Source organism: Pristiophorus japonicus, unplaced genomic scaffold, assembly GCF_044704955.1.
Source record: "Pristiophorus japonicus isolate sPriJap1 unplaced genomic scaffold, sPriJap1.hap1 HAP1_SCAFFOLD_503, whole genome shotgun sequence".
NCBI classification, from domain to species: domain Eukaryota; kingdom Metazoa; phylum Chordata; class Chondrichthyes; family Pristiophoridae; genus Pristiophorus; species Pristiophorus japonicus.
Genome location: NW_027254409.1, coordinates 78121 through 103929, shown reverse-complemented (window position 1 = coordinate 103929; position 25809 = coordinate 78121). Strand labels below are relative to the sequence as shown.

The following is a 25809-nucleotide window of genomic DNA, read 5'->3' as shown; positions in this document are numbered from 1 at the left end:
CCTCATTTCGGTCCTAAATACCTTACCACTTAATCTTACACTGTCATCCTTGGTTCTCGAATTCCACAGCAATGGGAACATTCTACCCGCCTCTAACCTGTCCAATCTCGTCAGAATTTTATATATTTCTATGGGAGCGCCTCTCATTCTTCTAAACTCCAGTGGATACCAGCCCAGTTGATCCAGTCTCTCCTCATATGTCAGTCCTGCCATCCCGGGAACAAGCTGGTGAATCTTCGCTGTACTCCCTCAATAGCAAGGACGTCCTTCCTCAGATTGTGAGAACAAAACTAAACACAATATTCCAGGTGTGACCCCACCAAGGCTCTGTACAACTGCAGTCAGACCTCCCTGCTCCTGTACTCAAATCACCCAGCTATGAAGGCGAACATGCCATTTGCCTGCTTCACCGCCTGCTGCACCTGCGTGCCAACTTTCAATGACTGATGTACCATGACACCCAGATCAAGATATACACAGAGTGCCTTATACAAATAGATGGATAGACAGGCAGGTTCACTGTCGCTACTTTGGCTGGCTTTTGTTCCATCTATCTCAGAATCAGTTTTGCATGAACCTGGTTAAATTATCAAACAGAATGAAATATGCTGAGAAACGCAGTCGGCCGGAATCAAATCTGCACGGGGAAACCCCAATGGATTTTCAGTCCATCGTCTTAACCACTCGGCCACAACTACTGGTCCGCTGCCTCTTTAAATGTTACTCAGATAAAACTCAGTCATCCATTTCTGTGCAGCAGACGTTCACAGAATCCTGAAACAGTCTCCGTTTGCTAAAAATCTGGAAGTAGCAATCTGATCTTGATGTATTTTTAATGTTCTATATACTCTGGAACTTTTTAACATGAGTCGATACCAAGAAACAAAAGTAAAACTTTGTATATTTGAAACAACTGCCTCCTCGTCGGCGAATTGAACCCCAGTCTCCCGCATGACCAGCAGGGATACTCACCACTATACTAACGAGGAACTGACAGACAGTGGTTCTGTCAGACCTGGAATCGAGATGTGAACAGAACTGGACACCATGAGAAGCCGACCGACGTATTGAGAGACAGAGACAATCCGACAAACAGGGAGAGACAGACAACGAGATAGAGACAACGAGAGACAGAAAGTATGAGTCTGAGGCAGACTGAGTGAGAAAAAGACTCAAATACAAACATATACAGAGATGTGTGTGTGTGTGATTTATAAAGAAAGAGAGGGAAAGAGTGAGAGAAAGACAATGATAAAGACAGTGACAAGGAGAGAGACAGATAGCGAGAGAGAGATAGAGACAAAAAATGAAAATGATGGAAATACTTATCAGGTTAGAGACAGGGACGAACAGAGGCAGGCAAAGACATGGTCAGACAGAAATGATTGGAAAGAGAGAGCCAGTCAGACAAAGAGTCTGAGAGAATCCCATTGGGACAGACGTGGACACCGTGAGAAAGAAACAGATTGAGAGACAGAGACAAATCGAGAAACAGGGACAGATAGATTGAGACAAAGACTCAAACATACAAACGCATACACAGCTCTCGAAAGAGAGAGAGAGGCAGAGACCGAGCGACACAGATACATTTCACAATTTCATTTCATTATCGGCTCAGAGTGTCACATAGGTACAGAAAATTGCAGATTCAACAGATGAAAATCCGGTATCACTGATCGGAATGGGAGGAAATCCGTGTTAAATTAAAGAGATACCAGGAGTGGGGTACAAACCCACGCGGGAAAAGTACATTGAATTTTAAAGCCACCGCCTTAACCACGCGGCCATCCTGGTCCTGTCACAATCTGGATTCTGTCTCTGCGAGAATCTGGATTCAACCCCACTCCCACAGACACACACATACACATCGTTTTTCAGTGAGCATTTACGAACATTTTTAGTAATATTGACACGGGGGCAACTCTCCTATTCTTTTTCGAGTCATGCTCTGGGATGTTTCACATCCATACGAGGGTGCAGACGGAGCTTCAATTTAACATTTCATCCGAACGTCAACAGCTTCAACAATGCAAAATTCCCCAAGTGCTGCACTAGAGTGTAGGCCAAGATTATATGCTTAAGTCTCAGGAGTGGGAATTGAACACACAAACTCCTGATTCAGTCGAGACTGCTGCCACTGCAACAAAGCCGATACCAAAGTTCACAACAGTATTATATTTCCCAATTCTTTTTTATAAGTTCCAGGACATACCAAATTCATGGTGGTGATTTCCACAGACAGTTACACGCACCAACGGAGATGCACCGATGCCTCAGACATATAGAAGGATAGGCAGTCTGAATCACTGTAGAAACTTTGACAGCTTTTTGCGTTTTTCTATCCGTATGTATCTTTAATATTGCAGATTAATAAAAATCAGAAAGAGAAGTCAGTGTTGAAAGGTGTGGGATGTTATTCCACCGATCTCAGGATCAGTTTTCGAGAGACATGGTTAAATTGTTAAATGCAAGGTATTGAAGTCTGCAGGATTCGAAACTGCATGGGGAAAACTCAATGGATTTCGAGTTCATCGCCTTAACCACTCGGCCACGACTAATGCATTTCTGCCTCCTTGAACGTTACGCAGAAACAACTCAGTCATCCATCTCTGTGCAGCAGACGGCCCAAGAATCATGAAAAAGTCTCCGTTTGCTCAAAATCAGGAAGAGGCAATCTCCTCTACCTGTATTTTTACAGTTCTATATTGCTCTGGAACTTTTTAATATGAATCTCTTCCAAGAAACAGAAGTAAAATTCAACATTTTGAAACAACTGCCTCCCCGTCGGGGAATTGATACCCGGACTCCTCATGACCGGCGGGGATACTCACGACTATACAAACGAGAAACTGACGAGCATCAGTTCTGTCAGAGCAGGAATCGAGTTGTGAATAGAACTGGACACCATGAAAAGTCAACAGACACATTGAGACACAGAGGCAAACCGACAAACAGGGAGAGACAGACAGCGAGATAGAGACAACGAGAGACAGAAAGTGTGAGACTGAGAAGGAGAGGCAGACTGAGTGAGAAAAAGACTCAAACACATACATATACAGAGGTCTGTGTGTGTGATCTATTAAGAGAGAGAGGGATAGAATGAGAGAAAGACAATGATAAATACAGTGACAAGGAGAGATACAGATAGAGAGAGAGAGATAGAGACAAAAGCAGAAAATGATGGAAACTCTTATCAGGTTAGAGACAGGGACTAACAGAGACAGACAAAGAGAGACAGACAGGCAGAGACATAGACAGACAGAGATGATGGGAAAGAGTGAGACAGTCAGAAAGAGAGACTGGGAGAATCCGATTGGAACAGAACTGGACACCGTGAGAAAGAGAGAGACACATTGAGAAACAGAGACAAACAGGGAAACAGGGAGTGACAGAAAGTGAGATAGAGACAGAGAGAGACAGAAAGTTTGAGACTGAGACGTAGGGTCAGACTGAGTGAGACAAAGACTTGAAAACATACATACACAGAGATGTGTTTGCGTGCTCCAAAAAGAGAGGGAGGCAAATAGTGATGGAATGAAAAGAAAAAGCCAGGGACAAAGAGAGAGACAAAGAGGGAGACAGATAGAGAAAAAGACAAATAGAGAGAGAGACAAAGAGGCAAAAACAGAAAATGATGGAAATACTCATCAGGTTAGAGGCAGGGAGTAATAGAGACAGGCAAAGACATGGACAGACAGAGATGATGGAAAGAGAGAGACAGTCAGACAGATAGTCTGAGAGAATCCCTTTGGAACAGAACTTGACATCGTGAGAAAGAGACAGATTGAGAGACAGAGACAAACAAAGTAAAAGGGACAGACAGAGTGAATCAGAGAGAGGCAGACTGAGAGAGACAAAGATTCAAATACACAAACACATACACAGCTCTCTAAAGGGAGAGAGAGGCAGAGACTTAGCGACACAGATACATTGCACAATTTCATTTCATTATCTGCTCAGAGTGTCACCGAGTTACAGAAAAATGCAAATGCAACAGATGAAATTCGGGTATCACTGAGCAGGATGGGAAAAAAATCTTTGTTTAATTAAGCAATCAACAGGAGTGGGATACGAACCCACGAGCGTAAAAACCCATTGGATCATCAGCCCAACGCCTTAACCACTCGGCCATCCTGGTCCCGTCAGCAATTGGATTCTGTCTCTGTGAGAATCTGGGCTTCATCTCCACCCCCACAGCCACACACATGCACATCGGGTTTCAGGGACCATTTCCGATCATTTTTAGCAATATTGACACGGGGGCAACTCTCCTATTCTTTTTGAAGTAATGCTCTGGGACCTCTCACATCCACCCGAGTGCGCAGACGGAGCTTCAATTTAACATTTCATCCGAATGTCAACTGCTTCAACAATGCAAAATTCCCCAAGTCCTGCAGTTGAGTGTTAGCAAAGATTATATGCTCAAGTCTCAGGAGTGCGACTTGAACACACAAACTCCTGATTCAGTCGAGAATGCTGCCACTGAACCAAAGCTGAGACAAAAGTTCACAGCCGTATTACTTTCCCCAAGTCTTTTTTTTTAAGTTCCAGGACATACCAAGTTCACGGTGATGATTTCCACAGACAGTTGCACATACACAGAGACATATATACAGATAGACAGACACAGAGACACAGTCGATTCAATCTCTCCTCATATGTCAGTCCTGCCATCCCGGGAATCAGTCAGGTAAACCTTTGCTGCACTCCCTCAATAGCAAGAAAGACCTTCCTCAGATTACGAGACCAAAACTGAACACAATATTCCAGGTGAGGTCTCACAAATGTCCTGTACAACTGCAGTAAGACCTCCCTGCGCCGATACGCAAATCCCCTAGCTATGAAGGCCAACATACCATTTGCCTTCTTCACTGCCTGCTGGAACTGCATGCCAGCTTTCAATGACTGATGTACCATGACACCCAGGTCTCGTTGCAGCTCCCGTTTTCCAAATCTGCTGCCATACAGATAATATTCTGCCTTCGTGTTTTTACCACTAAAGTGGATAACCTCATATTTATCCACATTATACTGCATCTGCCATGCATTTGCCCTCTCACCTAACCGGTCCAAGTCACCCTGCAGCCTGTTAGCGTCCTCCTCACAGCTCACACCGCCACCCTGTTAGTATCATCTGCAAACTTGAAGATATTACACTCAATTCCTTCATCTAAATCATTAATGTATATTGTAAATAGCTGGGATCCCAGCACTGAGCGCTGTGGCACCCCACTAGTCACTGCCTGCTTTTCTGAAAAGGACCGTTTATCCCGACTCTCTGCTTTCTGTCTGCCAACCAGTTCTCTATCCACGTCAGTACATTACCCCCAATACCATGTGCTTTAACTTTGCACACCAATACGTGAGTGGGACCTTGTTGAAAGCCTTTTGAAAGTCCAAATACACCACATCCACTGGTTGCCCTTGTCCATTATACTAGCTACATCCTCAAATAATTCCAGAAGTTTTGTCGAGCTTGATTTCCCATTCATATATTCATGCAGCTTGGACCGATCCTGTCACTGCTTTCCAAAAACGCTGCTATTTCATCTTCAATAAATTGATTCGTACATTTTCCCCACTACTGATGTCAGGCTAACCGGTCTGTAATTATCCGCTTTCTATCTCCCTCCTTTTTTAAAATGTGGTGTTACATTATTTACCCTTCAGTTCATATGAACTGATCTAGAGTCGATAGACTGTTCGAAAATGATCATCCGCTATTTCTAGGGCCACTTCCTTAAGTACTTTCCAATGCAGACTATCAGGCCCCGGGGATTTATCGGCCTTCAATCCCATCAATTTCCCGAACACAATTACCTGACTGATAAGGATTTCCTTCAGTTCCTCCTTCTCGCTAGATCCTTGGTGCCCTCGTATTTCTGGAAGGTTATGCGTTTCTTCCTTCGTGAAGACAGAACCAAAGTGATTGTTCAACTGGTCTACAATTGCCTTCTTCCCCATTATAAATTCACCTGAATCTGATTGCAAGGGACCTACGTTTGTCTTCTCTAATCTTTTTGTCTTCACATATCTATCGAACTTTATTATGTTCCCAGCAAGATTCCTCTCATAATCTATGTTCCCCCTCCTAATTAAACCCTTTGTCCTCCTCTGCCGAATTCTAAATTCCTTCCAGTCCTCAGGTTGAAGCTTTTTCTGGCCAATTTATATGCCTCTTCCCTGGATTTAACACTATCCTTAATTTCCTTTGTTAGCCACGGTTGATCCACATTCCCCATTTTATTTTTACTCCAGACAGGGAAATACAATTGTTGAAGTTCATCCATTTGATCTTTAAATGTTTGCCATGGCCTATCCACCTTCAACCCTTTAAGTATCATTCGCCAGTCTATTCTAGCAAATTCACGCCTCATACCATCGAAGTTATCTTTCCTTAAATTCAGGACCCTTGTCTCTCAATTAACTGTGTCACTCGCCACCTTAATAAAGAATTCTACCTTATTATGGTCACTCTTTCCCAAGGGGCCTCGCACAACAAGATTGCTAATTGGTCCTTTCTCATTACACATCACCCAGTCTAGGATGGCCAGCCCACTAGATGATCCCTCGATATACTGAGTGAGAAAACCATCCCGAATACGCTCGAGGAAATACACCTCCACCATATTGCTACCTGTTTGGTTAGCCCAATCTACATGTAAAGTAAAGTCGCCCTTGATAACAGCTGTATCTTTATGGCACGCATCCCTAATTTCTTGTTTGATGCTGTCCCCAACCTCACTACTACTGTCTGCTGATCTGTACACAACTCCACTTGCGTTTTCTTCCCTTTGGTATTCCGCAGCTCCACCCATTCATATTTCACATCATCCAAGCTGATGTCGTTCCTTACTATTGCCTTAATTTCCTCACTATTGCCCTAATTTCCTCTTTAACCAGCAACGCTACCCTACCACCTTTTCATTTCTGTCTATGCTTCCTGAATGTTGAATTCCCAGCCTTGGTCACCCTGGAGCCATGTCTCCGTGATGTCAATTATTTCATATTCAGTAATTGCTGCTTGTGCAGTTAATTCGTCCAGCTTATTACGAATACTCCTCGCAATGAGGCACAGAGCCTCCAGGCTTGTTATTTTAACACACGTTGACCCTTTAGAATTTTGCTGTAAAGTGGCCCTATTTGATTTTTGCCGTGGGTTTCTCTGCCCTCCACCTTTACTTTTATTCTTTCACTTCTGCGCCCATTCTACTTCCCTCTGTCTCCCGTCGCCCTGCCATATTACTTTAAACCCTCCCCAGAAACACTAGCATGCACTCCCCCTTGAACATTGGTTCTGGTCCTGCCCAGGTGCAGACCGTCCGGTTTCGTTCTGGTCCCACCTCCCGCAGAACCGGTTCCAAAGTCCCAGAACTTGAATCCCTCCCATCTGCACCACACTTCAAGCCACGTATTCATCTGAGATATCCTGCGATTCCTGCTCCGACTAGCAGGTGGCGCTGGTAGCAATTATGAGTTTGCGACCTTTGAAATCCTACTTTTTAATTTAAATCCTAGCTCCCTGAATTCAGCTTGTTGGTCCTCAGACACATTGAGTCAGAGACTCAAACACGTAAAGATATACAGAGCTCTCTAAAGACATAGAGTGAGAGGCACTTCACAATCCCGTTTCTTGGTCAGTTGAGAATGTGACAGAGGGTATCACTGAGCAGGATGGGAGAAAATCGGTGTTAAATTCAAGAGTTACCAGGAGTGGGGTTCGAACCCACGTAAATATAAACCCATTGGATCTTAAATGCAACGACTTATACACTCGGCCATTCTGGACTTGTGAACCTTCACATTCTGTCTCTGTGAGAATCTGGGCTTGAGCTCCACCCTCACAGACACACGCATACACACAGGTTTTCAGTGAGCATTTCAGAATATTTATATAAAAGTGACATGGGGGCAACTCAGTACTCTTTATCGAATAATGCTGTCGGAACATTCACATTCACCCGAGAGAGCAGATGGAGCTTCAATTTAACATTTCATCCGAAAGTCAACATCTTCAACAATGCAAAATTCCCCAAGTACTGCACTTGAGTCTCAACCAAGATTATATGCTCAAGTCTCAGGAGTGGGACTTGAAGTCGAAAATGCTGTCGCTGAAGCAAAGCCGATATCAAATGTCACAACCGTATTATTTTCCCCAAATCTTTTTTAAAAGTTCCAGGACATACCAAATTCATGGTGATGATATCCGCAGACAGTTGCGCATATACAGAGACATATACACAGATAGACAGACACAGAGACACACACACAGATAGACAGACACAGAGACACACACGCATACATAACCAAAAATATAGATACACCAATGGACATACACAGAGTGCCTTAGACATATAGAGGGATAGACAGGCTGAATCACTGTCGCTAATTTAGCTGATTTTTGCGTTTTTCTATCCGTATGTATCGTAAATATTGCAGATTAATGAAAATGAGAATAACATGTCAGTGTTGAAAGGTGTGGGACGTTATTCCATCCAACTCAGGATCCGTTTTGCAGGGACCTGGTTAAAGTCTGAAATTGAATGAAAAATGCTGGAATCCGTAGTCGGCAGGATTCGAACCTGCGCGGGTAAACTCCAATGGATATCTAGTCCATCGCCTTAACCACTCGGCCACGATTACTGCGTCTGTGTGTTTTTAAATGTTACTAAGATATAACTCAATCATCCATCTCTCTGCATCAGAACACCACAGAGTCCTGAAAAAGTCTCCGTTTCCTAAAAATCTGGAAGAGCCAATATCGTCTTGCTGTATTTTTACTCTTCTATGTTGCTCTGGAACTTTTAATATGAATCTATACCGAATAACAGAAGTACAATTCTACATTTCGAAAATGCTTCCTCCTGCATGACAGGTGGGGATACTCACGACTATACTAACGAGGTACTGACGGGTGTAGATTTTGAGACAGCAGGAATAGAGCTGTGAAAAGAACTAGACACCATGAGAAAGAGACAGACACATTGAGAGACAGATACAAAAACAGGAACAGGGAGAGACAGACAGCGAGCTAGAGAAATAGAGAGAGAGCAAGTGTGAGACTGAGAGGGATAGGCAGACTGAGTGAAACAAAGACTCAAACACACACATACACAGATATGTGTGTGTGTGTGCTCCATAAAGAGAGGGAGGCAAAGAGTACAGGAAAGCCAGAGACAAAGACAAAGACATGGAAAAAGGGAGCGTCAAAGAGAGAGAGAGAGAGATAGTGAGAGGTGAGAGCGAGAGACAGAGATAAAAACAGAAAATGACGGAAATACTCAACAGGTTAGAGACAGGGTCGAACAGAGACAGGCAAAGAGAAACAGACAGGCAGAGACATAGACAGACAGTAATGATGGGAAAGAGAGAGACAGTCAGACGGAGAGACTGAGATAATCCCTTTGGAACAGAACTGGACACTGTGAGAAAGACACGGGCAGATTGAGAGATCGAGACAAACAGAAAAACAGGGAAAGACAGAGTGAGTCAGAGAGAGGCAGCGTGAGGGACACAAAGACTCAAACACGCAAACACATGCACAGATCTCTAAAGAGACAGAGGTAGAGAGTGAGGCAGAGACTGAGAGACACAGATACATTTCACGATTCCATTTCTTTATCGGTTCAGAATGTCATAGAGTTACAGTAAAATGCAGATTCAACAGATTCTTACTGCAGTTGTACAGGGCCTTGGTGAGGCCTCACATGGAATACTGTGTTCAGTTTTGGTCTCATAATCTGAGGAAGGACGTTCTTGCTATTGAGGGAGTGCAGCGAAGGTTCACCAGACTGATTCCCGGGATGGCCGGACTATCATATGAGGAGAGACTGGATCAACTGGATTTTTATATATTGGAGTTGAGAAGGATGAGAGGGGATTTCATAGAAACATAAGGATTCTGGCGGGACGGGACAGGTTAGATGCGGGTAGCTTGTTCCCGATTTTGGGGAAGTCCAGAACCAGGGGACACAGCCTTAGGACAGCCATGTCTCCGTGGTGCCAATTATATCATATTCATTAATTGGTGCCTGTGCAGTTAATTCGTCCACCTTATTACGAATATTCCTCACATGGAGGCACAGAGCCTTCAGGCTTGTCTTTTTAACACACTTTGTCCCTTTAGACTTTTGCTGTAATGTGGCCCTTTTTGAAAGGAATGACAAGGGTGTATGCGGTTACAGGAGGATGTGAGGGGAAACAAACATAATACGAGGGGAAGAGTGCATCCGCGATGGACCAGTATGAGATCAAAAAGAATGGAAATATAAGGGGAATATCTTTATCCATGTGCCGGAGAGAAGGGAGTCTAACTATATGCCCTCACCCAGTGGGAGACGGGAGCAAGGATAGCTGCGGGTTTGACAATACTACGGAAGGATGTGTCATGGGAATAAACCCTGCCCGAACCGAACCCACACATTACACCTATCATGGGCGAGGAGAATATTGTGTGGTAACTAGCCTGGGAACTTACGTTACTCCAAGACTGTCGGTGGCAGTGGGAAGAGCAAACATGACATGCCAGGAAGACAATGACATGAAATATAAGTGATGAGATTAAGCAAGGCATGGATGTTTACATGGAAGAGCAAGCACAATCAATTCACCTGTTACTTGAAGATTTAACTGAGCTCAAGAAATAACATTAAAATATATTAAGAGCTGAAGGAGAAAGCTGAAGAACTGGACAGTGAAATAAAGGATAACCTGAAAAACCCGCCTTGGTACTTGAGATTATACATCCCTGGATAAGGATCCTTTCCCATACCCTAGTGGCAGTAAAGATAGTAATAGCCTTGAGTTGGTTGGTGATGTTATGTAACAAGTGCAAAGACAGGCGAGGCTTACCCGAGTAAAGTTACAAGATAGGGATTCGAATTATATCCCATGTGTTAGTCCTAGTGCAGCTGATAGTGGTGTTGATGCTCCTGGGAGACTGCACAGGCAGATACAAGAGATGCAGGAAGAAGAGGTTGGCCAAGGCCCGTAACCAAGAACGCAGAAAGCCTTTGCTAGATCCAAAGAGGGTTAATCAAACAAAACAAAACGGCATGAACACCTGATCTGAGTCGTGAGTGTCCCAATCCTATCGCCTGATCAACGAAACCGAGGCGGGAGACAGAGGAATCAGGTTAGGATAAGGCAGGGAAAGGAAGATTGTTCTTCATGGTGGGATACTTTTAAGGTCTGGTCACCTGAAGCCTACGCAGTCCTCAAATTGATGTGGCATTTAATTGAGATAATAATGGTACTGGAAGGGACATGTATCGTGATCCAACTATATCTGATGTGTCAGATCAGAGAGATATACAACCACGTGGTTCTAGCCGAACATCAAACAGCCTTGTTAATTATGTAATGTAGGCATGATAGGGAGGCGAATGATTTTGTAACGCGTTAGGGAAACAACCAAGACCCCCGAGCTTATGCACTGTATGTACAAAAAGAAATATAAATGGCGTGCCAATATCCCAGGGGAATGGTCAGGGGTAGTGTGTAAAGACTCCGCAAAAGATGGAACTACGAGCGATCCCAGGAATATGGACTTGATATCACCATTTCCAGCAGATGGCTCAGAACATATATGTGGTCAGCTGATTATTTAGAAATAATCAGGGATCAACAGGAGGGACTGAAAGGGCAGATTACAAATTGAAATTACAATTAATAATAACAATTGCGATGTTTTAAAATGGAGTTAAGAGGTTTTTAAAATGGATCCCACAGCCTGTTTTCAAACTGTGGGAACCATGTGTGGAATGCCTTCCACAGAGGAGCAGATGTTCCAATTCATAGACCAAAGGCCTTGGGAGCTGGGCACAGACACAGGTAACATAGAATTTGAATTGTATAGCAAGATAAGAGTTAGTTAAAAAGAATCATAACAACATGTATTTGGAATTGCCAATTAAGGCATATAGAAGCCAGATTGGAGGAAGCGCTGTTCCAATCATGTATTAATCATTCAGCATGTATTAATTCGAACTTACGTATTTACTTAATGCTATAATCTGAAACTGTATAAAGTAATATGTCTCTGGCTCTATCTTCGAGCATTCCTTCAAGGATAGCTTCCCTGCCGGCTTGTATTAATAAAACCTGCATTTACTTTAAGGCTAACAGAATCCTAGTGGTGGGTTAAGTTAACCCTAACAACGTTAGCGAGATCGGGAGAGGTGGAGGGTCTCGAAGAGGTTAGAGAGAGAGGGAGGGGTGTAGGGCTGGAGGAGGTTACATAGATAGGGAAAGGTGTAGGGCTGGAGGAGGTTACAAAGATAGGGAGAGGTGTAGGGGCTCAAGGAGGTTAGAGAGATAGGGAGGGGTGTAGGGCTGGAGGATGTTACAGAGATAGGGACGGGTGTAGGGTCTGGAGGAGGTTACAGAGATAGGTAGGGGTGTAGGGACTGGAGGAGGTTACAGAGATAGGGAGGTAGTAGGGGCTGGAGGAGGTTACAGAGATAGGGAGGGGTGTCGGGACTGGAGAAGGTTACAGAGAGAGGGAAAGTTGTAGGGGCTGGAGGAGGTTACAGAGATAGGGAGGGGTGTCGGGACTGGAGAAGGTTACAGAGAGAGGGAAAGTTGTAGGGGCTGGAGGAGGTTACAGAGATAGGGAGGGGCGGGGCCATCGAGGGGTTTGAACAGGAAGCTGAGAATTTTAAAATCAGCGCCTCACTGGGGCTGAGGAGGGGGGAGAAGTGCAAGAACACAACCCCCTCACTACCTACCCTGCACTAACCCCCATCATCTGTTACATCACCTGGAGTTCCAGCGACACTCCTCCCCCTCTCTCTTGGTGTTTATCTACTCACTGCCTCACTCAAAACTTATCTCCCATTGACAGTCCATGTGAGTGCCCTCGTTGTCCCAGAATTGCTCCCCGTGGACACCGACTGACCTTTCCCGTGCCTCCGCCACCCTCCTCCTGTTCCGTGACGGCCGTCAAATTCAAGTTGTGTTCCAGTCAGCAAGCAAAAGATCGGGGCGGGGGGGAGGGGAGGGTTCATATAAATTAAAACACGTGGTGGGCCGGAGGAAGAGGCTTGCGGGACCGTGTTCGGCCCGCGGGCCGTATGTTTGACACCCCTGATCTATACTGTCAAACCCTGTAATAATTTTTATGTTTTAAAATGAGATCACCTCTCATTCTTCTAACCTGTACAGAATATAGGCCTAGTCTACTCAATCTCTCCTCACAGGACAATCCCTCCATCCCAGGTATCAGTCTGGCGAACCTTCGTTGCCATCCTCAATGGTAAGTACATCCTTCCTTAGGTAAGCAATCATAACTGTACACAATACTCCAGGTGTCGTCTCAGCAGGGTCCTATATAATTGCAGTAAGATGTCTCGGAGCAAGTTATTATTTAAATGGAGAAAGATTGCAATGTGCCGCAAAACAGCAGGCCCTGGGGTTACTTGTGCATGAAACACTAAAGGATAGTATGCAGGTACAGCAAGTGATCAGGAAGGCCAATTGTTTTTTGACCTTTTTTGCAAAGGGGATGGAGTATAAAAGCGGGGAAGTCTTGCTGCAGCTACAGAAGGTTTTGGTGAGGCCACACCTGGAATACTGAATGCAGTTTTGGTTTCCATATTTAGGAAAGAATATAATTGCTTTGGAGGCAGTTCAGAGAAGGTTCACTAGGTTGATATAAGGGATCAGCAGGTTGAATTATGAGGAAAGGTTGAGTAGTTTTGGCCTCTACTCATTGGAATTCAGAAGAATGAGAGGTGATCTTATCGAAACGTATAAGATGGGGGGAGACTGGAACTAGAGGGCATGATCTTAGAAGAAGGGGCTGCCCATTTAAAACAGATGAGGAGGAATTTCTTCTCTCAGACGGTTGTAAACCTGTCGAACTCGCTGCCTCAGAGAACTGTGGAAGCTGGGATATTGAATAAACTTGAGACAGAAATAGTTTTTTAAATGATAAGGGGATAAGGGGTTATGGAGTGCTCGCGGGTAAGTGGAGCTGAGTTATGATCAGATCAGCCATGATCTCGTTGAATGGCGGAGCAGGCTCGAGGGGCCGTATGGCCTACTCCAGTTCCTATTTCTTATGTTCCTGTTCTTATGTTTACTATTATCCTCAACTCCTCTTGTAATAAAGGCCGACATACCATTTGTTTTCTTAATTGCTTGCTATGCCTGCATGTTAACTTTCAGTGATTCGTGTACAAGGACACCAAGGTCCCTCTGAACACCAACATTTCCCAATCTCTCACCATTTCAAGTAGCTGTTTCCAGTCCACTTTGGCTAAACCACATCTCAGTTCAGTAAAATTGGCTTTCCCCCAATTGAGAACTTTTATTCCTGGTCTATCTTTGTCCTTTTCCATAACTACCCTAAATCTAAGAGAATTACGATCAATAGCACCAATGCTCTCCCACTGATACCCCTTCCACCTGCCCAGCTTCAATCCCTAATACAAAGTCCAGAACTTCCCCCTCTCTTGCTGGGCTTGCTACATACTGGCTAAAAGGTTCAGCTAGTTGCTGACCCCTCTGCGAAGGGAAATAGGTCCTTCCTATCCACTCTATCTAGGTCCCTCATAATTTTCTACACCTCATTAACGTCTGCCCTCAGCCTCCTCTGTTCCAAAGAAAACAAACTGTTAAGAGGATTGGTGGGCTGGAGAAGGTTACAGAGATAGGGATGGGTGAGAACCTGGAGAGATTTGAACACGAGAATGTGTATTTTAAAGGTTGATGCCACCAGTCATCTCGCCCAGCACAGAATGTAAATCACTACCAACAGGAAGGATGTTACTTTTACTACTGCAAATGCATAATGAGAGGAAATCAATCTCTTTCCCTTTAACTAACAGCGACATGAAAAGAGGGAATGAATGACCTTTAAATACCTGGTACACTTGGAACTGAAGTGTCTTAAACTCATAATAGGAACTCATAAATGGAAATAAAATACTGACAGATGTTAAACTGTTTTGTTGACAAAGGAAATCTCAATTTAACTTTTAAAGATAAATTGTTTAACAGATGTTGAAACATACTCACCCGATGGGCCGACTCAGGATCCACCCCTCAAGCACCGTGATTTGTTGCAGAACACGCTGCACCCTCTGCCCTCCGGCCTCTGACATCTCTTCCTGTTGGTTCCCAGGGCAATCAATCACCACTCGCCAACATTACGCTGCCAGATTAAGTTGTGGGGTTCGGAGGAAGAAATAAAATGAGGCCGTGAATCAGAGTTAAGAAATAAAATTAGAAAAGCATGATTAAATGAACAAGGAGAGACAATATAAACGAAAGGGTACAATCCTAAAGGGGATGCATGAGCAGTGAGACCTGCGGGTATATGTGGACAAATCGGTGAAGGTGGCAGGACAGGATGGGAAAGCAGTTAAAAAAGCTTGCAGGATCCTGGGCATCACAGAGTACAAAAGCAAGGAGGTTATGATGATCCTTTGTAAAACACTGGTTCGGTCTCAACTGGATCATTGTGTCCAATTCTGGGCACCGCAGATTCGGATGTGATGGCCTTAGAGAGGGTGCAGAAAAGATTGACAAGAATGATTCACGAGAATAGGGACTTCAGTTCCGTGGATTGACTGGAGAAGCTGGGGTTGTTCTCCTTGGAGCAGAGAAGGTTGCGAGGAGAATTGATCGAGGTGTTCAAAATCATGAGGGGTCTGGACAGAGTAGATTGAGAGATACTGTTCCCATTGGTGGAGGGGTCGAGAACCAGAGGAGACGGATTTAAAGTGGATGAGAAGAAGAACCAAAGACAATGGAAGAAAAATCTATTTTATGCAGTGAGTCGTTAGGATCTGGAATGCACCGCCTGAAAGGGTGGTGGAGGCAGACTCAATCACAGCTTTAAAAAGGGAATTGGATAAGTATCTGAAAGAAAACATTTGCAGGACCGGTGGGAAAGGGCGGGGCAGTGAGACTGGTTGGGAGCCCGCAAGGGCTCGACGAGCCGAATGGCCTTTCGTGCTGTAACCATTCTTTGATTGTGTGAGCAGAACTACTCTGTTCCCTGACTCAATCTAAAGCCTTCCTGATTGTGAACAACTCTGTTAAACCTGTCTACCTCAGCCTTAAATATATTCAATGACCCAGCCTCCACAGCTCTCTGGGGCAGAGAATTCCACAGATTACAACCCTCTGAGAGAAGAAATTCCTCCTCATCTTAGTTTTAAATGGTCTGAGGAGAAAAGCTGCATTTGTAAATGGAACAGGATTTACTGGGATTGCTTTGGGCACTGAACCATGTTCATTCTGGCTGCTCTTGTTTGTTTCCGATTATCTTAATAACCCCTATATATGGGCTGGAGATTAATATCTTGTATAAATGTTGAACAAATTATCTTCGTTTCAAAAACAGTGTGTCGACTTTTTGATTGCTCCATGATCAGAGGAGACTAATTGATGTTCTGTTACCGACTGTTCCATTTTAGTGCTTTTTCTGAATCTAACTTACATCACTTCTCACCTAGTTCACCTTCTATTATATCAAACCCCAAACTTGTTCCGTTTGAGTACACGAGTTGTCCTTGTAATAGACTGAACTGCAGTTTAAACTCAGCTGAAATCCTTTGAACCACCCCTTTATTGAACTGTCTTGCATAAGATTTGAAATCCGTAACTTTCTGTAACCTGGTTTTTCAACCGATTGAATTTTAAAATGCATCCACACATTTTGCACGTGATAGCCTGTGAAATATTCTGATATTTGTAATTATCATTTCCACAAACTCAGCTCTCTAGCCACCGACTCAATCCCTCTCCCCAACTTGTGTCTGTGCCTGAACCGGACTGTTTGCAACCTTGGTGCCATACTTAACCCTGAAGTATGTTTTTGACCACATATCCACAGCATAATTATGAATACATATTTCCACCTCTGTAACATCGCCGTTGCCTCAGCTCATCCGCTGCTGACCCGTCATCCCTGCCTTTGTTACTTCTGGACTTGACTATTCCAACGCATTCCTGCCACATTCTCACCTGCATAAACTTGAGTTGATCCAAAATTCGGTTGCCCATGCCCTAACTCTCACCAAGTCCAGCTCACCCATCAGCCCTGTGCTCGCTGAACTATATTGGCTTCTCGTTCAGCAACGCCTTGCTTTCAAAATTCTAATACATTTTCAAAACTCTCCATGGCCTCGCCCCTCCCTAGCTCTGTAAACTGCTCCAGCCCCAACCAGCACCACACCGCCCCCCCCCCCGCCCACCCATGAGATATCTGTCTTCCTGAGCATTCCTGATTATAATTGTTCAACCATTGATGGCTTTGGTGGCTGTGCCTTCTGTTGCCAAGGCCCCAAGTTCTGGAAAACCCAGCCTAAACATTTCTGTCTAACCCGTGCTGTACCTGCCCTGGCAGTTCTTGATTGGATAGTGTAGAGCAAGCTTTTCTCTCCATCTACTCCGTGTTGCATCTTTCCACGGAGTGTTTGATAGGAGAGTGTAGGGTGAGCTTTACTCAGTATCTAAACCGTGTTGTTCCTCCCCTGGGTGTGTTTGATGGATAGTGTTGGGGGAGCTTTACATTGTAAGTAACCCGTGCTATAGCTGCGCTGGGAGTGTTTGATGGGGCAGTGTTGCAAGAGTTGTACTCTCTATCTAATTCATGACGTAACTGCGATGCGAGTATTTGATGGATCAGTCCATGGGGAGCTTTACTCACTGACTAACCCCTGCTGTGCCTATTGTGTGAGTGTTTGATGGGACAGTGTAGAGGGAGATTAACTCTGTATCTGACCAATGTTGTACATACCCTGGGAGTGTTTGGGACAGGCAAGAGGGAGATCTAACCTTCAATAAACAAAGCTGTATCTGCCTGGGAATGTCTGGTGAGACATTATAGAGGGAGTTTTACTCTGCATCTAACCTGTGTTATCATCATCATCATCATAGGCAGTCCCTCAGAATCGATGAAGACTTGCTTCCACACCTGAAGTGAGTTAATTGGGGCTGAACAGTCTAATACGAGAGCCACAGACTCTGTCGCAGGTGGGACAGATAGTTGTTGAAGGAAGGGGTGGGTGGGACCGATTTGCAGCACGCTCTTTCCTCTGCTTGCACTTGTTTTCTGCATGCTCTTGGCGATTAAACTCCCGGATACACTTCCTTCATTAGGGTGGTCTTTGGCCAGGGACTCCCTGGCCAGGGATATCAGTGGTGATCTCACACTTTATCAGGGAGGCTTTGAGGGTGTCCTTGTAACGTATCCGCTGCCCACCTTTGGCTCATTTTCCGTGAAGAAGTTCCGCATCGACCACTTGCTTTGGGAGTCTCGTGTCTGGCATGCGAACTATGTGGTCTGCGTAGCGGAGCTAATCGAGTGTGGTCAGTGCTTCAATGCTGGGGACGTTAGCCTGGTCTAGGACGCTGATGTTGGTGTGCCTGTACTGCCAGGTGATTTGTAGGATTTTTCAGGGACATTGTTGGTGATATATCTCCAGCGAGAAAAAGTGTCTACTGTACATTGTCCATGCCTCTGAGACATACAGGAGGGCGGGTATTACGATAGCCCTGTAGACCATGAGCTTGGTTGTACCTGCCCAGGGAATGGTTAATGAGACAGTGAAGAGGAAACTTTACTCTGTCTCCAACTCACGCTGTATCTGTTCTGGGAGTGTTTGATAAGAACATAAGAACATAAGAATTAGGAACAGGAGTAGGCCATCTAGCCCCTCGAGCCTGCTCCGCCATTCAACAAGATCATGGCTGATCTGGCCGTGGACTCAGCTCCACTTACCCGCCCGCTCCCCATAACTCTTAATTCCCTCATTGGTTAAAAATCTATCTATCTGTGATTTGAATACATTCAATGAGCTAGCCTCAACTGCTTCCTTGGGCAAAGACTTCCACAGATTCACAAACCTCTGTGAGAAACAATTCCTTCTCAACTCGGTTTTAAATTGGCTCCCCGGTATTTTGAGGCTGTGCCCCCTAGTTCTCGTCTCCCCGACCAGTGGAACAACCTCTCTGCCTCTATCTTGTCTATCCCTTTCATGATTTTAAATGTTTATATAAGATCATCCCTCATCCTTCTGAACTCCAACGAGTAAAGACCGAGTCTACTCAATCTATCATCATAAGGTAAACCCCTCATCTCCGGAATCAGCCGAATGAATCGTCTCTGTACCCCCTCCAAAGCTAGTATATCCTTCCTTAAGTAAGGTGACCAAAACTGCACGCTGTACTCCTGGTACGGCCTCACCAATACTCGATACAGTTGCAGCATGACCTCCCTGCTTTTGTACTCCATCCCTCTCGCAATGAAGGCCAACATTCCATTCGCCTTCCTGATTACCTGCTGCACCTGCAAACTAACTTTTTGGGGATTCATGCACATGGACCCCCAGGTCCCTTTGCACCGTAGCATGTTGTAATTTCTCCCCATTCAAATAATATTCCCTTTTACTGTTTTTTTTCCCAAGATGGATGACCTCACATTTTCCGACATTGTATTCCATCTGCCAAACCTTAGCCCATTCGCTAAACCTATCTAAATCTCTTTGCAGCCTCTCTGTGTCGTCTACACAACCCGCTTTCCCACTAATCTTTGTGTCATCTGCAAATTTTGTTACACTACACTCTGTCCACTCTTCCAGGCCATCTATGTATATTGTAAACAGTTGTGATCCCAGCACCGATCCATGTGGCACACCACTAACCACCGATTTCCAACCCGAAAAGGACCCATTTATCCCGACTCTCTGCTTTCTGTTCGCCAGCCAATTCTTGATCCATGCGAATACATTTCCTCTGACTCCGTGTACCTCTATCTTCTGCAGTCACCTTTTGTGTGGCACCTTATCCTTTTGGAAATCTAAATATACCACATCCATCGGTACACCTCTATCCACCATGCCCGTTATATCCCCAAATAATTATAGAAGATTAGTTAAACATGATTTCCCCTTCATGAATCCATGTTGCATCTGCTTGATTGCACTATTCCTGTCTAGATGTCCCGCTATTTCTTCCTTAATGATAGCTTCAAGCATTTTCCCCACTACAGATGTTAAATTAACCGGCCTATAGTTACCTGCCTTTTCTCTGCCCCCTTTCTTAAACAGAGGCGTTACATTTGCTGCTTTCCAATCCGCTGGTACCTCCCCAGAGCCCAGAGAATTTTGGTAGATTATAACGAATACACCTGCTGTAACTTCCGCCATCTCTTTTAATATCCTGGGATGCATTTCATCAGGACCAGGGGACTTGTCTATCTTGAGTCCCATTAGCCTGTCCAGCACTACCCTCTTAGTGATAGAGATTATCTCAAGGTCCTCCCTTCCCACATTCCCGTGACCAGCAATTTTTGGCATGGTTTTTGTGTCTTCCACTGTGAAAACCGAAGCAAAATAATTGTTTCATGTCTCAGCCATTTCCACATTTCCCATTATTAAATCCCCTTCTCATCTTCGAATGGACCAACATTTACTTTAGTCACTCTTTTCCGTTTTATATATCGGTAAAAGCTTTTACTATCCGTTTATATGTTTTGTGCAAGTTTACTTTCGTAATCTATCTTTCCTTTATTTATTGCTTTCTTAGTCATTCTTTGCTGTCGTTTAAACTGTTCCCAATCTTCTAGTTTCCCACTAACCTTGGCCACCTTATAAGCATTGGTTTTTAATTTGATACTCTCCTTTATTTCCTTGGTTATCCATGGCTGGTTATCCCTTCTCTTTCCGCCCTTCTTTTTCACTGGAATATAATTTTGCTGAGCACTATGAAATAGCTCCTTAAAAGTCCTCCACTGATCCTCAATTGTGCCACTCAGCTGTGTTTCCAGTCTACTTTAGCCAACTCTGCCCTCATCCCACTGTAGTCCCCTTTGTTTAAGCATAGTACGCTTGTTTGAGACACTACTTCCTCACCCTCAATCTGTATTACAAATACAACCATACTGTGATCACTCATTCCGAGAGGATCTGTTACGAAGAGATCGCTTATTATTCCTGTCTCATTACACAGGACCAGATCTAAGATAGCTTGCTCTCTTGCAGGTTCTGGAACATACTGTTCCGAGAAGAAATCCCGTATGCATTCTATGAATTCCTCCTCAAGGCTACCCTGTGCGATTTGATTTGACCAATCGATATGTAGGTTAAAATCTCCATGATTACTGCCGTTCCTTTTTCACATGCCTCCATTATTCCCTTGATTATTGTCCGCCCCACCATTAAGTTATTATTTGCGGCCCTATAAACTACGCACACCAGTGACTTTTTTCCCCTTACTATCTCTAATCTCCACCCACAATGATTCAACATTTTGTTCATGAGAGCCAATATCGTCTCTCACAACTGGCCTGATATCATCCTTTATTAACAGAGCTACCCCAGCTCCTTTCACTTCTTGTCTATCTTTCCGAATTGTCAGATACCCCTGTATGTTTAATTCCCAGTCTTGGCCCCCCTGCAACCACGTTTCTGTAATGGCCACCAAATCATCCCCATTTGTAATGATTTGTGCCGTCAACTCATTTATTTTATTTCGAATGCTGTATGCGTTTAGGTAGAGTGTTTTAATACTAGTTTTTGAACCATAATTTTTAGTTTTGACCCGTCCTGCAGCCCCTTTATATTTATAAATATTGTCCCTTCCTATCACCTTGTGGTTTACTCTTACCCCAGTGCTGCTCTGCTCTGTTGCCTCCTGCCTTTTGCATTCTTTCTTGGGGTCCTGTTCATCTGAGCTCTCCCCCACTCTAACTAGCTCAGAGCCCTCTCTTGGTTCCGAATACTCCTCGCATTGAGGCACCGAGCTTTCATGCTTGCCTTTTTATTACAGTGGGACAGTGTAGAGGGAGCTTTACTCTGTATCTCACCCGTGCTGCACCTGTACCGCGAATATCCGCTGGAACAGAATAGAGGGATATTTTCTCTAGATCTAACAGATCTGTATCGGCCCTGGAATGGCTGAGACAAGTTAGAGGGAGATGTAGTCTGTGTCGAACCTGTGCTGTACTTGCACTGGAAACGTTTGGTGTAACAGTATAGAGTGAGTTTTATTCTATATTTAACCTGTTCAGTTCAGAAAAAGTAATGTGATTGAGTACTGTAGACGTGAGTAATTGTGACCTGTCTCTTTATTCTAACTTCAGAGTGCACGTACAACATGGAAGGTCTGCTTATATACAGTGCTCCTAAGGGACGCTGGGATCCCTTGGGACTCCAACAGATACGGCCTATTGTGGTGGTAGAATTCTGGTTACATAAATTGCACACATAACATCACTCCCTCCCAAAGTCAATCGCATACTTATTTGCAAGCTGAGATGATCTGGGGCTTTTCGCTCCTGAGTCGATCGTCTCAGTACAAATACAGGTGCAGGTGATTTGTTTGGTTCTTCGCTGGACTGCTGCGCAGATGACCTTGCTGGGCTGCTGGGGATGATGAGTTCAGCTTCGTGGTCTACCATGATGTTGGCTGCCACTTGTGTGTGCGTCGGAGGGTCGAAGTTGGTTGCTTGTGGCTGTCTGTGAATCGCAGTTTGGTTTGGTCCAAATGCTTTCTGCAAGTTATTCCATTTGCGAGTTTGACCTGAAACACCCTCCTCCCTTCTTTGTCTATGACAGTGCCAGCAAGCTATTTGGGACCATGTCCATAGTTGAGTACAAATACAGGGTCATTGACTTCAATATTGCGTTACAAATTTGTGCGATCACGGTACATGCTTTATTGATGCCGCCTGCCCTCGACTTGATCATGGAGATCAGGGTGAACGAGAGAAAGCCTTGTTTTGAGCACCCTTTTCAGGAGCAGCTCAGCTGGGGAACCCCGGTGAAAGAATGGTGTCTGGTGCAGTGGCTGAGCAGGACTCGGGACAGGTGGGTCTGCAGGGATTCTTTTTACAGGTGTTTCAAGCTTTGTTTGATGGTTTGGACTGCACGTTCTGTCTGGTCATTGGATGCGGGCTTGAACGGGGCAGTTGTGATGTGCTTGATCCCATTGTGTGTCATGAATTCCTTGGATTCAGCGCTGGTGAAGCACGGCCCGTTGTCGCTGACAAGGACATCAGGCTGGCCGTGCGTGGCTCGTAGGTTTTCGAGGGTGGCAGTGGACGTGCTTACAGACATTAGTACACACTCAATCCAGTTGGAATAAAAATCCACAAGAACGAAGAACATTTTGCCTAGAAATGGGCCAGCAAAGTCAGCGTGGATCCTAGACCACGGTTTGGAGGGCCATGACCACAAACTTGGGTGCCCTGGGTGCATTGCTCAGTTACGAGCAAGTGATGCATTGGCACATGCAAGACTCCAAATCAGAGTCGATATCGGGCCACCTGTATGGACATTTCGTCTTTACGCTGCTGGAACAGCTTGATCTCTTCATGCATCTCCGCTGGGATGCTGGACCAGCTCCCATGGAGGATACAGTTTTTACAAGGGACAGTAAAGGACCCTGGCTGGTCCAGGTTCTCATCTGGCGGCCGTAACGGGTGACTTTTCATTTTCAAATGCATCCTTCACCAAGAGCAATTCTGCAGGCTGTGCCATTTCCACCCCGGTGGTGCGAAAAGTAGCCGACTGAAGGCATCAGTGCAGTTCTCTGTGCCTGGCCAGTGATGAATGACATACTTATATGCATACAGCGTGAGCACCCATCTTTCGATGCGAGCAGAAGCATTGGTTTTAATACCTTTGCTCTCTGTGAATAGCGATATGAGCGGCTTATGTTTAGTTTCTAAATCGAACTAAAGCCAAAACAGATACTGCTGTATTTTTTCATCCCGTAAACGTATGCCAGAGCTTCTTTTTCAATCATGCTGTCGGTTCTTTCGGCCTTGGACAAACACCTGGACGCATAGGCGACCGGTTGCAATGTTCCCAATTCGTTTGCTTATTGTAACATACGCCCGACCCCATACAAAGATGCATCGCAAGCTAGCACTAAACGTTTACATGGATCATACAGGACAAGCAGTTTGTTGGAACATAACAGATTTCGGGCTTTCTCAAAAGCAGTCTCTTTTGATCTCCCCCATGCCTAATAATCTCCCTTGTGCAGCCATATATGTAGAGGTTCTAGCAAGGTGCTCAACCCGAGTAGGAAATTACCAAAATAATTGAGGAGCCCAGGAACGACCGCAGCTCCGTCACGTTCTGTGGTCTCGGTGCGTTCTTGATGGCCTCTGTCTTGGCGTCAGTGCGCCTGGTGCCATCTGCCACGATTCTTCTGCCTAAGAACTCGACATTTGGCGCCCGGAAAGCACACTTCGAGCGTGTCAACCTGAGTCCCACATGATCTAGCCGATTTGGAACCTCTTCCACGTTCTGCATGTGCTCGATGGTGTCCCGACCTGTGACCAGTATATCATCCTGGAAAACCACGATGTGCAGCACCGACTTTAGCAGACTCTCCATGTCCCTTTGAAAAATAGCCGCGATCGATCGAATTCCAAACGGGCATCTAATGTCGATGAACAGACCTTTGTGCGTGTTGATGCAGGTGAGGCCTTTTTAAGATTCCGCCAGCTCCTGCGTCATGTAGGCCGAGGTCAGGTCAAACTTGGTAAATATCTTTCCTCCTGCCAGTGTCGCAAATAGATTGTCTGCCTTGGGTTGCTGGTACTGGTCCTGCAGCGAAAAATGCTTAATAGTTAATTTATAGTCCCGCATATGCTGACCGTGACATCACCCTTGAAAACCAGAACAATCTGACTATCCCACTCGTTGAACTCCACCAGTGCGATGATGTCCTCTCATTGCAGCCTGTCTAACTCGATCTCCACTTTCTCTCGCATCATATATGTCACTGCCCGTGCCTTGTGATGGATGGGTCATGTACCGGGAATCAAATGGATCTGCACTTTCGCCCTCAAGAAACTTCCGATCCCTGGCTCAAACAATGATGGAAACTTGCTCAGAACCTGGGCACATGAGACGTCATCGATTGATGAAAGCGCTCGGATGTCATCCCAGTTCCAGCGTAATTTTCTCAGCCAGCTTCTGCCGAACAGTGTGGGGCCATATCCTGACACGATCCTTAGTGGTAGTTCGTGTACTGTTCCATCATAAGAGACTTTTAATATGCTGTGCTGTCAATTATAGGGATCAGCTCTTTCGTGCATGTTTTCAGCTTGGTGTGAATGGGGCTCAGCTTGGGCCTGTCGAAGGCCGTTTTCTCATGATGGACTGACTCGCACCCATGTCCAATTCTATGGATACAGAATTCCGTTCAGTTCAACATTTAACATGATCGGTGGACATTTCGTGGTGAAGGTGTGTACCCCATACACATCTGCCTCCTCGGGTTGAGTCTCTAGTTCAGTTTGATCCACCATGGATCGGTCTTCCACTGCAATGTGGTGCTTTGCAGTGTTTGCAGCTCATCTGCACATTCGCTGGAGGTGTCCCATTGTTCCACAGCCTTTGCACGCATAGTGTTTGAAGCTGCATTGATGGGCTCGATGATCACCTCCGCAGTGCCAACAAGCTGTTAACTGCCTCGCATTAACGCTTGATGGCAGACTCTGAGTCATCTGAGATCATGCAGCTGCAGGCGTGTACATTCTGCCATATGCATTCCTGCCTGAAAACGATGTTACTTTGTGTACAGTACTTGCCGAAACATCTGATTGCTGAGAAATTTGTTTGGTGTTATCGCTGGTGGACATAAATGCCTCGGCTATCATTATGGCTTTGCTTAGGTGCAGTGTTTCAACAGTCAATAGATTGCGAAGGATATCCTCATGGCCAATGCCAAACACAAAAAAATCTCTTAGCATTTACTCCAGGCATCCATCAAATTCGCAATGTCCTGCAAGATGCCTTATTTCGCCGACGTAGCTCGCCACTTCCTGGCCTTCAG

General features: G+C 44.9%; 1 protein-coding gene and 2 non-coding genes across 3 annotated transcripts in view; all 3 read right to left on the bottom strand.

Annotated features, from left to right (window-relative positions):
- LOC139253679 (probable G-protein coupled receptor 139) overlaps positions 1–25809 on the bottom strand; it is a 72314-nt gene that overhangs the window by 27204 nt on the left and 19301 nt on the right. The window lies entirely within an intron of this gene.
- Positions 4056–4139, bottom strand: trnai-gau (transfer RNA isoleucine (anticodon GAU)). The gene has a single exon. It is a non-coding gene; the product is annotated as a tRNA-Ile (tRNA).
- trnas-aga (transfer RNA serine (anticodon AGA)) lies at positions 8562–8643 on the bottom strand. Its single transcript has one exon. It is a non-coding gene; the product is annotated as a tRNA-Ser (tRNA).